We start from the raw sequence: 15050 nt of genomic DNA, 5'->3' as shown, positions 1-15050 counted from the left end.
TGGACATATGGGATACATACTTAGCTGTACCAAGTTCAGTATATTAGGCTTTTGAAGGTCTTAGTAATGATCAGGGATCCTGGTTTTCTCTGTTTAAAAATCCCAAATTCTCTGCTTTGAAAAAAAAATCTCAAATTCACTGATTAAAACCCCCAAATCCACATTTTTTCACTATTAAAATGAAATGCTACTATATATAGGTATAAGTTGAATATAATGTTTTATTTATATATTTACAATTTTAAAACATTTTGGAAGCATTTTAGTACTTCAATCATTATAATAAAATACGTTCTAAATACCTATATATTTTGATGTTTGATTTTGTTTTCTTTTTAATCATAGAAAATCAGAGCTCCCCTGCCCTCTGCTCCCCAGGCTGCGGGTTCAGCTGCGGTTGTTCCCCCTGTTGCTTTGCAACACTGAGCAGCCCTAATATGCCAGTGTCCCTCACTCCCAAGCCACAGCCCCCCCCACCCTTGCCAGTGCTTCTCACTTCTAATCTGACCCACAGCTCCCCATCCCCACAAATGCCCCTCACTCTCAACTTGCACCTCCCTACCCCTCCCAGCCCTGCTCATTCCCGTCACTTCTGACCTGCTTCCCCCTTCTTCCAGGGCCCATCCCCCACAGTGTATGGGGAAGATGGTTGGTGTGTGGGGCATGGGTAGTGTATGTGAGGTGGGGGATGTGCAGGCAGATCATGGGTGTGTGGGGTGGGGGGGGGGTCCCCAACCCTAGGCAATGCCATAGGCAAAGCATCAAGGAAAAATGGCGGGGGGACATGTGCCCCCCCCAAATTTGTGTGCTCACAGCAGGCCTCTGTGACCTAGCACGTGGGACCCAGTGTGGGAGGGTGGAGCAAGGTGGTGAGACTCATTGCTGCTGCCACCACCACCAGGACCCCATGCCAGCAACACCACCAGCAACGTGAGGAGTAATGGACCAGGGGGAGGGAAGCTGCTGCCAGCTTCTTGCACACTGGTCCATGGCTCTACCCTGCCACCGTGGCCCAGCTGCCACCACTGCTGCCATTCCCCTCAGGCTGCCTGCACAGCCCCCAACCCCACCTCCCCTCTGGGGTACAACCAGTTGGTATAATATTTTAAATGATGAATCTCATCCTTTTAACTTTCAAAATATTTACTCCAATGTTGAATTGACTGCTGCCACCACTGCCTCTCCACCTCCCCTCCTCCCCCCACCAGATACACTACTTGGCAGCTTTTAACTTCCCCTGGGGCCAGCCAGTCATCCCTGTCACTTGGCCCAGGGCTCATAGACAGGCAAACTATCACCTTCTAACCCACTGCAGCTGAGCTCCAGCCCCTGAGCCACGCTTTCATAGGTGAGGACTGACTGGCAGATGCTATGCAGAAAGAAGGCATTCTAAATAGAAGGGAAATATGAGTATACCTCCTCTGCTCGGGCCTGCAGGCGGGCTGTTAGGAAGGCCAAGGCGGATATAGAGCTCGGATTAGCGTCCAGGATTAAGGATAACAAAAAGTCCTTTTTCAAATATATTGGGAGGATGAAGAAGGCGCCAGGTAATGTGGGGCCCCTGCAGGATATGCGGGGCAATCTGGTGGTTGCGTCAGAGGATAAAGCGGACCTCTTTAACCAATTCTTCACCTCCGTTTTCTTGTGCAGGGACCGGGACTTCTCTGCTGTGATAGAAGCCGGACGTGAGGGGATCGCCTTCAGACCTCAGGTTGGGGAGGACCGGGTTAGAGAGCTTCTGGAGGGGCTGGACGCGTTCAAGTCAGCGGGTCCGGATGCTCTCCACCCCAGGGTGCTGAGGGAGCTAGCTGGGGTTATTGCAGGGCCCCTGGCACGGCTCTACGAGCGATCGTGGTGCTTGGGCCAGGTGCCAGACGATTGGAAGGTAGCTAATGTGATCCCCATCTTCAAGAAAGGGAAAAGGGAGGACCCGGGCAACTATAGGCCCGTCAGTCTTACCTCAATCCTGGGGAAACTCTTTGAGAAGATCATCAAGGAGCACATTTGTGATGGGCCGGCATCAGAAATGATGCTCAGGGGCAATCAGCATGGATTTATTAGGGGGAGATCATGTCAGACCAACCTGATTGCCTTTTATGATCAGGTCACAAAGGCCATGGACGCAGGTGTCGCGGTGGATGTAGTCTTTCTGGACTTCAGCAAGGCCTTTGACACCGTCTCTCACCCCATCCTAATTAATAAACTAGGCGACTGTGGCATAGATGCCTACACAGTCAGATGGATTGCAGATTGGCTGAAGGGTCGCACTCAGAGGGTGGTGGTGGATGGATCATACTCGACTTGGGGGGAGGTGGGTAGTGGAGTCCCCCAGGGCTCGGTCCTGGGGCCTGCGCTGTTCAATTTCTTCATCAGCGATCTTGATGTTGGGGTGGAAAGCAACCTGTTTAAATTCGCTGATGACACCAAAATTTGGGGGGAGGTGAGCACGCTAGCAGGGAGAGAGAGATTGCAGAAGGATCTGGATAGGTTACAGGGGTGGGCAAACAGGAACAGGATGTGTTTCAATACGGACAAGTGCAGGGTGCTGCACTTGGGTAGTAGGAACCAGCAGCACACTTATACGATGGGGAACTCCCTACTTGAGAGCACAGAGGCGGAAAGGGATCTTGGTGTCATTATTGACTCCAAGATGAACATGGGCCGACAATGCGAGGTCATGGTTGGCAGGGCTAACCGGACCTTGTCGTGCATCCACAGGTGCATCTCGAGTAGAGCCAGGGAGGTGATCCTCCCCCTCTATGCGACGCTGGTCAGGCCGCAGCTGGAGTATTGTGTCCAGTTCTGTGCGCCCCATTTCAGGAGGGATGTGGACAACATGGAGAGGGTCCAGAGGAGGGCCACCCGCATGATCCGGGGACAACAGGGCAGACCCTACAGTGAGAGACTGCGGGACCTGAACCTATTCAGCCTCCACAAGAGAAGGCTGAGGGGGGACCTGGTGACCGTCTATAAACTCACTAGGGGGAACCAGAAGGGTTTGGGGGAGACGCTGTTTCCCCTAGCCCCTGCTGGCATAACAAGGAGTAATGGGCACAAGTTGATGGAGAGGAGGTACAGATTGGACATCCGAAAAAACTACTTCACAGTTAGGGCGGCTAGGAGCTGGAACCAACTTCCAAGGGAGGTGGTGCTGGCCCCTACCCTGGGGGTCTTTAAGAAGAGGCTGCCTACCTGGCTGGACTCATTTGAGTCCCGTTTTTGTTTTTAGGGTTTTTTGTTGTTCTCCCGCCCTGGCGGGGGGTCGGGCTAGAAGATCTATTAGGTCCCTTCCGACCCTAAAACTATGAAACTATGAAACTATGAAATGAAATACACCCTGTTACATCCCTAAATTTTACTTGTTACTATTCAAGATAATTATTTCTTGCCCAGAACCCTGCAGCCCTAGGAGCTAGGCTATCATCATCTTCTCTTTATAAAATCCTTCCTGTATTTGAATAGTGTTATCAAATTTTTTTCCAGTCTTCTCTTCTCCAGACTAAATAACCCCGGTTCTTCCAACCTTTACTCACAAGTCATGTTTTCTAAACCTCTAAAGTAAAACAGCTTTAAAAAGGTGTGTGTATGTTTGTGTGGCTATTACCCACTTATTCCACCACAGAATAGCCTTTAGGGCACTTTTATGAAAAATGTGCATTTGAATCTCCTCACTCAGTGAAAGAACTGAACTTGGGGTTTTCTGTCCTAAAACAGAGCAGGTATGTATATAAATCCTTAGTTTGGAAGTTGTTATGTACTTAGAGGGTAGGCAAGTGGTTCATGAGTCCCAGACACCAACTTAGAAAGGATGGAAGATTGGTGGCCACCAATGGTCTAGTCACTGCTGCCGTCAATTCTGGTGGTTTAGCCACTGCTCCTGGTCTAGCCACCAGTGATGCTTGGAGCCCAAAAACTGCTTGTTACACCTCTGCTCGGAAGGGCTGAGAAACAAAACCAAGGGAAAAATCCAAATAAAACTTAATTGGTTTTAAGCCACCCCTAATTCCAGCAGGATGGTTTACAAGAACATATGCAGACCCTGCCAGCATTTCAAAAATCTCAAGAAACCCTAGAGGCCGAACACTGCCAGGTAGAGGTAAACTGACTCAACTGATAAAACAACAGCAATTGCATAACACTTCAGATCACAGCTTAATTCCCAAAGGAGTCTTCAGCTAAAAGCCAGGGTATTTCTACAATATAATAGTGTTAAAAATATTACTTTCATCTTTAGTCTACCTAAAAAAGAAAATAAGCAAAAGCTCACAGTTGTCATGCAATGTCACACTGAAAATTGCATAGCAACATCTCAATTTTAAACTGTGAACTTATCTTAGCATAAAAACCTTGCCACCTGGCATTTATTGTAGACTCCTCCTCACAGTGAGAATCAACTGCACTCACAACAAAGCTAAAGTATTAAAACCAAACAAAGATGTTTAGTTACAAGAGTTCCTGTGTTACACTCCAGGGTGTCAAGCTGTAATTGTACTAGAGCAAGGGGTTTGGTTCCTAGGTCAGATCCACATCATGGGGCTCCTTACATGCCAAATCTGGACCCACCTCCAGTGGCAGGGTGAGTGAGGACAGGGCAAGCAATGTCAGCATACCACAAGGTTAATTCAGCCATCCCTCACCCCACTGCTGCAAAAAATGTATCCCCAAAGTCCTTGCCCTGAAATCTGGCAGTATATCCCACCCTCGCCTCACTCTACCCCCAAATTCTCAGCCCTTCCAGGAGCTTTGGAGGCCAAATGACACAGCTCTGTGGGCCAGATCCAGCCCACAGGCCATATGTTTGACACCACTGCAGTAAAGCATTAGGCTTATTTTTTGATCATGAAGTATTTTAAAGCACAATCACTTTTTGGCAAATTTCAGTTCTCTTAACAAGATGGTATGAACAACTTGACTGAGGTCCACATTCACACTACCTTTTGTACAGGAGGACCACCTAGGCACAAGCAGTCAGGTAAGTCTGCTATTGCACTGGTAGTCTACATGAAGCCCAAGCTGTATCTTGTGCGCCACTGAAGCAGAGCTGACTTAGGATATGAAAACCAGAAAATGTTCCTCTGCAGAAGAGCATATTTAACAAATGCCAGTGCCATCCTTCTAATTTGTGAGCAACAACCATGGTATGAAAAAATTATATAAATAAGTTGACATTCACATTCCTAGAAACATCCAGGACTCATTCTTTGTCTTTTCAACAGTGACTCCATAATGGCCTTCAAATACATCCTACAATTCTGTGTGCAGAAACCAGCAATCAACTCTCAAAGAATATGCCAATTTCTTTCCTCCTGCTTTCAGTAATAATATATTTCAGTCCATAAGCTTCCGAGTCAAGTATGTTTAATTCCAGACACAAATATGGTTTTCCAGCTTATACTGTAGTTGCTACTTTCAAAAGTGACCCCTCTGTCACTGAATGGCTGTTTGCCGTGGACTTGAAAGGAGAGCTGAATTTCAGGTTTCTGGGATTTTTTAAAATAAATGTTCAGTCTCTGAAGACCTTAGCCATGTATTACCATGCCTGACATGTTATAGCCAGCACTGTGCACAACAAAGTTGACATCAAACTAGAAGCCATGGAAAAACATCCTGTAACTGATGCAGTTCTTTAAAAATGTAGAGATTTAAATATATTTTGAAAGGTTGCTATTGCTGCAGAAATGACAACAGGCAAAGAATTAAAACAAAGAACAATGACCTGCCTATTTATCTTCCCATACTTTTTCTATAAACTTCTAGAAAAGGGGATCTATGTGGTCCACAGGCCCACACTGTATTAATACTTCATCTATCACAAAGCACTAAGAGATTCAAGTGACCTATTCACACCATCTCTTCTTCATACAGTTTTTAGGTTAACACTCAAGAGGCAATTTTCCTGCAAATGAGTTGATCAGAAAACCTAAGAGCAACCAGATATACCTTCCTCCAGAAGGAGATGAGGTTCTCTGTTTTAGTGATATGGATATGCCAGGGCCCTGAAATGGACACTCCTCAGTATACATCACCACCCACTTCTGCTTGTATGCTCCAAACCAGGAAACACAAACTTCTCAGGGGGTGTGACCCCACAGCCACTCTCAAGACTTTCATCTCTAGTCAGCAGTTGTGGTGATGGTCCCTCCAGTGGCTCTGCCCCAATATTTCTGGGTCTGGAGTGCGTGTGTAGAAGCAGGTGGGCTAGGAGGAGTAAGAGCGTTTCTTTGGGGCATGTAGAAGACAAGGTGGTGATATAATCTAAGGCCAGATACAGAAGTTATACTTATAGTGTGGTAGGTGTGCAGAAAATGCTTTACAGCCATAACTGAACAGTCGGGGCCCATAGTGAGCTATAAAAATGGTGGATCCCACTCTGAGATAACTCTGGATTGATGTGGTATCAGACTTTAGCACTGTAGGTTACAGCGCTGTAACAAACATCTGTACCCATCCCAGCTCACAGTCGGTTGCATTCCACTGACATCCCATGGAGTATTGGGACACATCACCCACCCCCCTCACAGGGCAGTTGGCTAGCTTAGGCCAGAGCTCATCTACTCTGCCCAAGCACCAGGACGGCCCCAGCCCCAGGCTTTCAGTGACCCAAGGCGGCAAAGAACCTGTTTCTACCCCGCTTCCTTTGTTCTCTTTGGTCAGCTATCAACCATTGTCTGGTATTATGGCTCAGTGGGTGGATTTCATCTACCCTGTCTGGGCATTTATAGAAGTGCTGTGCTGTCTGCTTGACACCACTTGCACACAGGGGGCTGTCCAAGATGTTCATCTTGCACAGTGTTGTTTTGAAGCATTTGTACCCAGATCTCAGTCTGTTCAGCTTGACCCATGCTTCTCTGTCAAAGCCGTGCCCAATGAGGGACAGATTTCAGATTGGATTACTCTGAGCAACCATTTCATTTCCATTCACCCCACCCCTTAGCTAAACTTAGTGTAACACACAAAGCCCCAGTACCTGGCCTGCTGGGCACTCTGTGGCCCCAGAAACCTGGCAGCAGGGGAGCAGTTAGGGTCTATCTTCTTATGTCACTGCTTACACCCACAGTGGCATAACACTTGAACAAGCTGCCCAGGCCCAGGACTGTGCTGCAAAGGTCCAAGAACAAGGTCGATGAATAACCACCTGCTGTCTGAAGGAGGCCACCCATGCCACTATGGAGCTGAGAGTCACAGCACCAGGATAGAGAGTTTATGCACAGACATTGGCGATGTGTAGGATGTGCATACTGGTGCATTCGCACCCCTGGAGCATGGCGATGCACCCCTATGAAAAGGCACTGTCGACACTGCCGGCGACATCTGCGGGTAGTTGCCAACCACTCATCAGCGCTCACCACCTTTCCCCCGCCTCCGACAGTGTCATGGCTGCCTACAGGAGCCCCACACTTACCGCCCCCATGCTCCCACTGCCACCAGCACTGCCGCTGCCTGCTTGAGCTCGCCGTGCCCCCCCAACTGCCGGGGGCACATGGCATTCATGTGCACAGAGTCAAAGACCACTTGGGATCCAACTATGACAGCCCTGAGTGGCATCAGCACCACCCCCTACGGGGAGACCGTTGCCCACCCAGAGTACTGGGATAGGTTGCCGCCCCCCCGCCCACCATGGAGAGCCCTGGTCCAGGGACTCTTCCCTGGGGTGACATGCCCAAGTCCTACAGAGTGGGACCCTGAATGGCAGCTGTGGGGAAATGCTCCACAATGTGCATTGATTGGGAGATGCTAGAGTGTGAGGGAACCCTGAAACAGGAAATAAGGCATGAGAGCTGCTGACCCATGGTCCAAGGAGCCAGGAAGACATCCAGTGGGGCCCGCTTTGGGAAGCAGCACTGGGGGAGGGGAGGGGAACCAGGCTGCTGAAGACCCAAGGCCAGGCCAGCACCAACTCCGCCCACCTTCCACAGCCAACTCATTACCCCCAGCTGCTGGTGGTCACCAGCATAGGTGCAGGGCCCCAAAGAGGCTCCAGGCCAGTCCCAAAAGGGGGCAAGAGCACTCAGAACTGGGGTGGGGGAGCCTACCAGTCCACCAGGCCAGGCCATTGTGGGCCCAGGTCCTGCTGAGGAGGAGCAGCACAGCTTCTGCAAATATAGGCAGCCCCCCAGGCTCTGGTCCAAGTTCTGGAGCAGGCAACATTCTACAGTTTTTCTTTATTATGCATATGAAAAGTTTGGCAGCTGCAACGTTTAATTAAACTGAGAGGCACTAGTTTTGCGAGTGGTATTTCCCTTGCCACCCCCAGGTTTCATGTTTTGTTACGTTATGCCCCGCAGCTGCCCAGCCACATATGCAGGATGGCTGGCTGATGGCCCATTGCCATGACAAGCCGCTGCCACATCAGGTCCAGGTGGGCAGCCCTGATGTCCCCACCAGCTAATCAGGAGTGGCTCAGCCTTTCAGCTCCATTCAGGAGTCTTTGGCAACCTGGAGAGCCCACAGGGCATGCTAGGAGGCATGCAAGAGCCCCTCCTACCTACTACGCTCAGGCCATGCAGGCAGACTTCAAAACCCCCTGCTTGCCCCACAAGTGTTAATGTGTGTTCTGCTTCCTCCCGACCTAAACAGGGGTGCTTAGAGTAAAGCTTCTGCTGATGGCTTCTTGAATGCCTGTACTTAGTCTAAATCTGTTTTGAACATGATTAAAGCCCCCATTCTGCCTTTAGTCAATACTGCTATGCCCACATGGGGGTCTCAGTGATTTCAATTTTGCTCTATGCCAGGCTCCTAAGTCTGCCTGCAGAGATTCACTTGTAGAATCAGGAACTTATTTATAAATATTTTTAATCATCTCTGGAAAGATCTTATTGGCTGCAGCAAAAGCATAATCCAGAGTACAGGTCATCAGAGCAGATGTTAGCAGATCTGAATTCACCTTCCAGGTCTGCACCTGACTTATAGTGTGGCTTGGAGAAAGCCCCTTCACATTTTTATGCCTCTATTTGCTCATCTGTAAAATGGAGATAATAATGATGACTTTCATTTATAAAATATTCTGAGATTTTTGCAGAAGAAACAACTTGGTTTTGACAGAACACCTTGAACTCTTTTACATGTTAATGTTTCTACTAATATAGTGTAAAAGTAACTTCTATTAAAAAATTAGTTGCCTTAGACTTCAAGGAAGATTTTATTTTCTTTTTTAAAGAGTGAAACTGCTTTCCTACAATTTTTTCAGGTCTGTGCTCTATATTTTGCTTAATGCCACTGGCAGGAATTCTAATTTCATGTCACTGCAGTTAGGCCATGTAGCAGGGAGCCAAGTTCCAGCCCCACTCTCCCTGCCTCCATGGACAAGCTAGACCTGGAAGTCTGGTGGCAAAAAATCACTGCCATGGTCATAGGCCCTTTAAATCCAACATTTCCCAGTCCAGTAGCAGAGGGGAAACAGAATCCCAGAAGACCCTGAGAGTTCTGGAAAGGGGGAAAAGAACCAGGAGACTTACCTAGCATTGGCACAGAAGTGTTGGAAGGGTGTCCAAGAAGAAGACAGAAGATTTGCCACTCCCAAGAGAGGGATACTTCATTCATTGCCGCTGCTGCTGACTGCTGCAATCCAGTAGGATGGCTGCTCTGCAAAGAAAGATAGAATGTCAGAAACAGAAAGAGTGAGAGTAAGAGATGAGAGCCATAAGAGGCCGACAATTAGCCTAGAGGGCAATTAGAGTCCCATCAACCTTAAGTCGGGGAGACAGGACAACATGACCTGAGTCCTAATTGGGTCAGAGAATGAAATCAGTAGAGATGCCATAGCAAGGCTAGAAGGTGTTACTAAGAGCCAAGGCCAGTGAATGAAGGACTCAGGATTAAATGAGCAGAGGGCACCAGCCCTACAAGTGGGCTGACTGATTTATGAGTGGATCGTTTGGAGTGAAGGCTACTCATAACTGGCAGGGAGTCTGAATACCCAGGAGGAACAGATGATCACCCAGGGGAGAAGTGCGTGACTATAAAGTGAGGAAGCCAAGGTGGCTATATGTGTAAGTTAATTAACGAGCGACTACTTGAAAGACAAGAAAGCCTGGCATAAACTAACAGTGTATGGGAATGATGACTTGGCATGTTCAGGACTGTTTCCTTTAATCTGTGATTTGCATTGACCTTATGTTTATAAATTAGATGAATCAAAACTGAATAAAAACAGTTCCAGGTTGGGATCTGGAGAGTGGATGCGGAGAGGTGAGTGGATCTAAGTCCTCGCCATTGAACTGTGATTACTGAAAGTGTCATCTGGGTGAGTTATGGACCAGGGTGCAGGGGAGGAGGAGCCCTGGACAAGATACACCTCAAGGCAAGTGAGAAGTCAGTGGACAGTAGAGCATAAACCCTGGGAAGAGAATAGATGAGAGGAATTTTTCTTGGGGTGCACTTTCCCTTAGTCTTCAATAATCCCATCAAGGCACAGCAGGAGAGAAATCCAACGACAAGGGAATGTTGACCTTAAGCGGAAAGCCACCCATGAGCCAGACAGCGCTGGTCACAGCCCAGTAGGACAAAAGGATCCTTCCAAATTTAATTTATTTCTTATTAAAGAAAGAAGAGGAGGAGGAGGATGAAGAGGAAGAAAAGTAAAGTAAATGCTTTACTATGCATATGTAGACATATGTATGTGACTACTTAAGGGAATGTAATAACTCCCAAATCTTTAAAATATTTTTTAAAATTTGAAGACTCACTTTTTTTTAACCACTATATTATGGCTTTAAGCATTTTTTGCTACAGCTGGGATTATTATTCATTTCACCAGTGTCTTATATATACACATGATGCTTTTACAGTCCTATATTGTGGCTTTTTTTGTAATGCCAAGTCCTCATAATCAGTGACTTAGAAGAGGAGACATAAATGTTGATAAGTCAACAGTAAAAGATCACGTCTCCCACCAAAGTCCAGAGTTCACTGAAATATAATGAAAGACTCCTTTCACCCTCCTTGGATTTTGGATCAGGCTTAATTTTACATACATCTTTTCCATTTATTTTTTATTTGTGGGTATGATTTTTAGGTACAGTTAATAGTTTGCACTTTTATTTATATACATACACATATACAACGTTTCATTGTGGTAGGTTAAAGGTGTTTATGCATCCATTTCATGATAGATTATCTTGGGGTATATCATCGTGCGAAGGAGTAAATTACTTACAGTTCAGTGCTTTCATAACCTTTTTTCCAAAAAAAAAATAAAATAAAATATTGGAGGGCCACTGGAAGATTGAGAAGTGAAGGTTAGTAGTTCAGAATATACAGCATGCAGAGTTTAATTTGGTTCACAGCGGGTTCAGTAGAAACACAGTATTTGGTGTACCCTACAGTGGGAAAGTGAACTCTTCTTCTATAAGAAACACTTAAGCTGTCAAAACTAGAAACAAATATCTAAATTTTACACTTGCACAACCCCTCCAGAAGAGGGAATAAAAAGGACGGATTTACAGAAACTGCCATTTTCAGAATACTTGCTAACTTGATTGACATACATTGCTAGTTATTCATATTTAATTCTAAGGTGCCATGAAAAATGTGGAACTTTTGGCCTCCCATATAATTTGTCACTTGTACTGAAGCACAACCAATCTGAGCTGATTCAATGTCATCAATAAAACATGCTGTACTCTACTCTGCATGACAGCATTGTAGAATGACAGAAGGGGGTGAACACATTTCTGGGGCTAACTGCAAGACACAGAGACATATACACCTTGGTCCCTCCCAGTTCCATTAACTTCATGCAATGCTTCATTTTTTTTCTTAAGGCAAACCCCAGCTATGTGAAATTACATTTTTCTTATAGAGTGACATATTGGCCCCAAGATTCATATCTATAATATGTGTTTATATTTTTGTAATCAGACAATGCACAGGAAGTATCGTGATGAAGTTTATCTTGAAATATAAATTTATGTTTACCTATTGAATCATGCAATCTCACATTGAGAGCACCGGTACAGGACATATTTTTGAGTAGAAATGAAAACACACAGCATAGAGTAAAACACCGTGACAGTCGCTTCTTACAATAGCTATGTGAAATTTTTGGTAAGGTGTGATATGTATCAATGATTATTCATCTTTCCTGCTTTATGCTTCGCAAACTAATATGGATGAGCAGTGTGTAGCAGCTATAGGTCAAGCTGATAAGTTACCAACATTACAAAGTATATAAGTATGCTCTTTGGGTTCTGTGTAGCATTTCATGTTAATTTATTTTACAGACTGTGAAGCGCAGCAAATGCATATAGGCTATTAGAGAATACCATTTGATTATGTTGCAGATTTTTACATAGTAAGATTTACACATATTTTACAAAATGGGGGATTTCCAGAAGTATTTCTTGCTGTTGTTTTGCACACAAGGCTAGAACCTGAGGTGCCTGAAGCAGACTGAGATGACTAAATCTAAAATTTGTGATTGAAAAATCTCTGCTCAGCTGCCTGCAAGCTCCTGGTCTCAACCGTGTCCTTTTTTGATTGCCCTGTTCTCTACATACCTAGAGTTTCTCTTCAAGCCAGAACTGCCTTTGAGTAGTTCAGCATCTCTGTTTCCCATCTAAACCTCAAAGACATCCAGAAATTAGGCATTCTTCTGCCTAGGACTCGATTTGTTAGGCCACAGATGGGCATGGTCAGGCTCCCCACACAGTGCTTTTGGAAACATCTGGCTTTTCAAAAGCAGTAGCAGTGTTCCTTTTATATTATAAGAGTTTAGGTCAGGGGTGCTCAACCTCTGGCCTGCGGGCCAAATGAGGCCTGTGGAGCTATCACATCTGGCCAACAGAGCTTCATACAAGTCAGAAAATTTGGCAGCGGGGGAGCAATGACTAATAATATGGCTACCCTTCCCCCTGCCAAATTCACAAACACCAATCTCCTTATGCCCAGCCGAAGCTAGGCCATGTCCCCTTCCTTCCACTGGCCCAGGTCAGGCTCCTGTCCCCCATCCAGGGGGCCAGGTTGGGACTGGGTCATGCCTCCTTCCTCCTGCTGGGCTGGGTAAAGGCCCCTCCCCCCTGCCAGGAGAAGCCATGTCCCCTTTACCCCCCACCAAGTCATGTCCCTCCCCAACTTCCCTGCATGGGGCTGAGTGAAGCCTCCTTCCCCCTCACTGTGGGGCCGGGCTCAGACCAAGCTGCCCCACTCCACATGTCCGGATGGTGGCTGTCATTCCAGCCCTGGGCGCTAGACTGGAATACCATCCAGCCCACAGTTGGACTAGGCATTGCTCATCCGGCCCACCAGGGAACAAGGTTTAATACCACTGGTCTAGGTTCTTTATTTATAACAGGTTTACAACCTACAGGAGAACAAAGATTTTGGCTAGATTAAAAAAAGAGAGTTCTGCAACAAAAAAAAGGGGGCAGATATAGTCATACATCAAGACCCTTGAAGAGAGGGGGCCTATTTTAAAAACCTTTTACACTATGCTTTGTTCCTTTGTCATAACTGAGAGATAGTTTGTTTTAAGAAGGCTGTTTTGGGCCACTGTACTTACTGCTAATCACAACTCCCAAAGGGAAGTACCTCAGGTAACTTAATCTGTAACATGCATTGGAATAAACACAGCTGATCAATTGAGTGCTGCTACAAAGGCAAGGGAAAGGCACAAAGCCACATACCCAAGAAACATGCATTTAGAGAGCAGAGAGGCAGCCGCAAGTGCAAGTACACTTCTAATTCTGACAAAGACAACACTATTTCAGTTCATATTAATAAGGGCTAGAAATATTTTTTTTTAAGAAAGCTTAAATTCTGTGGAAACTGATTGCTTAAGGACTCCTCCCAAAATGTAACTCACCAGAGAAAGTTTCCTACTCACCACTCAATAGCTTATTTTTTTCCAAGACCTCAGCATGTGTCACTTGATGAAGCATTGACTATATGAGACTTTTTAAAAAGCAGTTCCGGCACATTTTGTGATTTTACTTATCAACAGTTTAACAGAAATTCTTTCATTTTTTTCAGTGCCATATCATTTTCCTTCCGATTCAACTGCCACAGTACCTGCATTAGTAGGAGATGTTTCACTGAACACAGTTTAGAAATTTCAGAACTTAAATAGCAAGCCCTTTTCTATATTTTTCTTTGCTTTGTTTATATTTGGGGATCCTGTGTTGGTATAAAAGTGGTTCTTTTAAATTCCCTCACTTGAAATCATAAAATGTTCAGTTTGTGACACCACAGTCGATATTGTGCAAATGTCTAGGAGGTCACAAACTTAATATTTCATGCCTTTAAAATAACATTAAATATGGAGGATGAATAAATTCTAAAATCAGTCAGCCCATTTTCAAGAAAAGATGTATGATCATAAAAGTAGGGAAGGAAAATGTGGGCTATATGAACTAGATTCTGAAAGTGGATGTGCTTTCCCTGCAGAAAGGTCATTCTTGTGAAATAGCTTAGATGTGTGTGTCATGACCCAAAGGCATGATTTTGTGTGTGCTTCGGCACCAGAATTATCCCCGCCAAGTTGCAGCTTCATTGCACGGGAGAGTTTCCTGTCGTAGAGGAAAACCCCGGTGCAGGAACGAGTTTCCCGCCTTTTCTGCAGCTTCTTTTGCAGAGTGCATTGCTCGAGTTGCAAGAGGAATGCACGGTGCAAAAGAGTTCCCACCACCAGTATGCAAATTCGTTCCCCGTGATTGGCTAGTTTTAAATTATTCCCACGTGGCGGCTAACGATTGGCCTGTTAGCCGTATAAGAGGCTTGAGCGGTTTCCGCCCAAGCCGAAGAGGACTCCACATCCATCTCGTGGGGACTCTGGGTACACGGCAGGGTAATAGAAACCCTGTGTGAGATCCAGAGGAGCCTGGCGGCCTGATCCACCGCCCACCTCTTCCCGTCTTCGAGCGCGACTTTTATAAGACATACCTACGATTCTCATTTTGGTGGCTCGTTCACCCAGAGCATCCGGAGCTCTGTACCGTGGAGCCTAGCAACCTCCACGAGACCGTCTGTGTTGTCTGTCTGTAACCGCAACTCAATCAAGTTTTCCAGCCTACACCACTGCCATCTCGGTGTAAGTAAACAATCTTTAAAACTAC

This window comes from Alligator sinensis, unplaced genomic scaffold (assembly GCF_000455745.1).
Source record: "Alligator sinensis unplaced genomic scaffold, ASM45574v1 scaffold1510_1, whole genome shotgun sequence".
Lineage (NCBI taxonomy): Eukaryota > Metazoa > Chordata > Crocodylia > Alligatoridae > Alligator > Alligator sinensis.
The sequence above is the reverse complement of the archived record's forward strand: the minus strand, read 5'-3'. Positions refer to the sequence as shown.